At 36.8% G+C, this 3,674-nt stretch overlaps 1 long non-coding RNA gene across 1 annotated transcript; it reads left to right on the top strand.

Moving 5' to 3' along the window:
• Nucleotides 1-1,062: 1,062 nt before the first annotated feature.
• Nucleotides 1,063-2,683, top strand: LOC128229676 (uncharacterized). Its single transcript, XR_008260116.1, has 3 exons — nucleotides 1,063-1,483; nucleotides 1,686-1,792; nucleotides 2,027-2,683. It is a non-coding gene; the product is annotated as an uncharacterized LOC128229676 (long non-coding RNA).
• Nucleotides 2,684-3,674: the final 991 nt, after the last annotated feature.

A 3,674-nucleotide genomic window follows, 5' to 3' on the forward strand; every position in this document is an offset into this window, starting at 1 on the left:
GTATTTCTCCAGGTTGCATGTAAGAAACATTTTATTTCTCAAGACATTGTTCAAAAACGGTGTGTGTGGGAGGGGGGAGGGAGATGTAACACGTATTCCGAGTCTGCAAAGGTTTAAGTGAGGATTTTTATAACTGTGCTGCAAGATGGCTGCGAAACGTTAAGTATTTTTGGACCTACATTATCTATATTAAAAAAAGACGTGCAATCGGCTCTGCTAAGCTCCATGTTTCTCTAAGCTTTGTATTACAAGCTATTAGGTTACGGAATAAAAACAAAGTTTTTGAAGGAAATACTTCGAACACTGTATCGAATAATTGCTGGTAAAATCCCTGTACGGTATGACTGCTGCACAAACCACTGTATGGCCCGATTGCTGGAAAAATCAATGTTTTATTTAAAGGGGCTGTCTCACGTATGATAAAAAAGCGGGATTTTTTTGTCGAAAACTGACATAAATTTGGCATCGATGTGTACAGTGCATTGAAAGTTACTAACTGAAGTACAACATAATTTACAATTTATTTAAGTTTAGCAGTTATTTCGTATTTTTCCATTAAAAAAGATTAATCGGTATGTCTACCAGGTAGATTTCATTCCTTATGCGTTATTGGCTAGTCGGTGTTATCACGTGATATTACCGAGGTATGTGTATAGCTTAATTATGTCACCCGATTAGAATATGCCTTTGTAGCGTAGTGAGTAAGACGCTGGCCTACAATTTTGGCGACGCGGGTTCGAGCCCGGTCTCCGACACATTTAATTTTTACATTTTGGTACTTTTTTTACAATTATGATATCGAAGCGTAACACATTCTGTTAGATAATTGTCCTGAGATTCGTTACAGAAAAATCAGATATAGATGATACGCAGTCATCGGGAACCTAGAGAAACGCTTCCCAAACATTGCAGAGCTGGAGGCTTTCTGCATCTTCAAGCCGGAGGTGTGTGTAGCCCGCTGATTTTTTAAGGTAAGTATTAGTTGTATGTAACCGCAATATACAAACACCTGTGGGATCCATTCGGAACTCCTCGGCCATTTTTTTCGAAAACAACCTCGGATGTATGCCGGTACATCAGTTGAAGTAGTTCGTAAATTTTTGAATTATATCATTTATGAAATATAGTGTTTTAGAATTGTTTTTATTGATCCAAGTTTAAATTGATTGTCAGTGAAGTATATTATTGCAAACACAATTAAGATTTCCAAGAGTTAAGTCATAAAGTTTAACTGCTAAATAAAATTAATACGCGATCTACTTGCAGCGGACTTAAACGTTCCTCTTTTTAAGTATGTAAACCGTCCAAACACATCCGAGGTTGTTTTCGAAAAAAATGGCCGAGGAGTTCCGAATGCTGTGGGATCATGACTGATTTTCCAGATGACTAGTTTTGTGATATTTGAACAGTTTTGAAAGTGAATGGAAGCAGGCTTGTTTGATTTGTATGGTTTTACCTTATGCTTCTATCCATATTTGAGTTGGTATGTATTGGTTTTCATTGTTCCATTTTGCATCTGGTGCAATGTACTTGGATTGGATTTGCATTTTATTCACTTGGCTGGAGGTCTGATTTTGTCACATGTTTTCGTGTTGTAATATAATCTAGTTCAGAATAGCAGAATTGTCAGGATTATGTTTACATCACAGTTTTGCATGTGTACTTAATAATTGTTTGACTTACAGTCCTAACAGCATCACAGCTTTGACCATGTTGATGGCACAGACAGTGTAGAGGCGTGACAGTGATGTGAGCGTTGAGTGAGCGTTCATACAATTGGATCCATAATCCTGTAAGCTTCAGTTGATCTGTGTTAAGCCAAGTTATTGTTGTTTTACATTATGTGTATATTTGTAAGGCCACTAGACACGTGATAAGTTATTGTTTATTGCATTACGTATTATTCTACTTGTAAAATATATTACGTCATATTTGATTGATCTACGTAATATGGTATTTGATTGAGACACTATGTAATGCGTACTTATAACTATGTTCTTACTATTGTTTATTTGTCTATTTTCAGTATGTTGATTATTCACATATATACGTGTATACCATCAGATGAATACAGAGTGATATAGAGACAGAGTTGTTTATCTAATTATTGTACACCATCATAATAAACAGACAAAGACTAGAACCCCTCCCTTAACTCGAGGACATTCCCTTATCGATATATATATATATATATATTGACATTATAAGCCGGAAATCCATGGGTTACCTGTGGACAAAAGACGAAGCGCTGATGTTGGAGTACGGGCGTAAGGAGATGGCACTCCTCGTGAGCCAGTACCGTCAGTCCATCTCATGTACAGACTGCAGTGTAGGACCAGTACATGCTCCCCAAGCATACCGCGGTGAAAGACGAGACCTTGATGAGGTTGACTGTGACAGGTGTTTCGAAACGGGTTGTTGGTTCGTTCAGGGCTTGCCGTCATCGTATCGTCGGATAACTGATCCCGGCATTTACTTCAGACTGTGAACGCGGCTTCTCAACGTTGAACCGGGTGAAAACGAACCAGCGGAGTCGCCTAGGAAACGACACCCTGAACTCTCTACTAATGATTTACATGGAAGGTGCTAACGTGGAGCAGTTTTATGACCTGGCCGTGCCGCGGTGGGCACGAGGCGAGAATCGGCGACTTTCTGTGTAACCAAGGCATGTTTTTACTGATAAATTGACTTTGTTTCACCTGTATATATATATATATATATATATATATATATATATATATATGTGGGCGTATTATGTAAGATTAATAAACAATGAAACAATTATTAAAAGTCATTAATTTTTATTCACTTTGTTTTTTTATCAATTGACTAACACTTTTTGACCTCAAAAGATCTTGAAATATACACCCATCGGTGAATGAAAAGCTAAAAACGGTTGGAATATCCCTCTCTGCCCACCACGTTTAGTCAGACATGCCTAAATGAATCCTGGGAAAACACTGATTACGCTATATTTAGATAACATGTTCGCCCACTTGTTTTCTTACTAAGAGGCGAGCCAGTTTCGCAGTTTTACTTCCTTTTTACGATAAACAATGATTGCGTAATCAATAACAAGTAAAACCGCCCTAATACAGTCATCATATCTGAAATATCAGTCAATTGATAGGTATCATATAAGATCATCAATGTAATTTATAATGTGTTTCAGATGAACAAGTAAACGGCTAAGGCCATCAGTTTTAATAAACTGCAATTTACAAAATTATCAATTGCTTAACAATCTTCAAAAAAGCTTGTCGATTCGCCACCTATTCATCTACGAAACATTGAATAAACTAACATTCTGCTGTTCGGACGTTTTATGAGTTGGGTCAAGATATGTTTGTCATGCCCTGAATACCTCCTGATTTCTGACAATATAGTATCAACTTTGAAAATAAAGAAGTTGATTGGCGTATGTCAGGGACGTAGCTAGCCCTCTATTAATGTGGATTCATTTTGATGTATGTTTTCTGGTCAAATCACTGTAAAGTATGATTGCTGGATAAACCACTGTATCGTACAAATTGTTGGACAAATAAATGTATGGTGCGATTGCTGGCCAAATTAATGATTCATTTAATTTAGATAAAACAACTTGCTAGACATGTAAAAAAGCTGATTTTTCATTCATGTTTACGCTTTAATTACCTTCTGATTCATAACATACA

Source organism: Mya arenaria, chromosome 4, assembly GCF_026914265.1.
Source record: "Mya arenaria isolate MELC-2E11 chromosome 4, ASM2691426v1".
Classification (NCBI taxonomy): Eukaryota; Metazoa; Mollusca; class Bivalvia; order Myida; family Myidae; genus Mya; species Mya arenaria.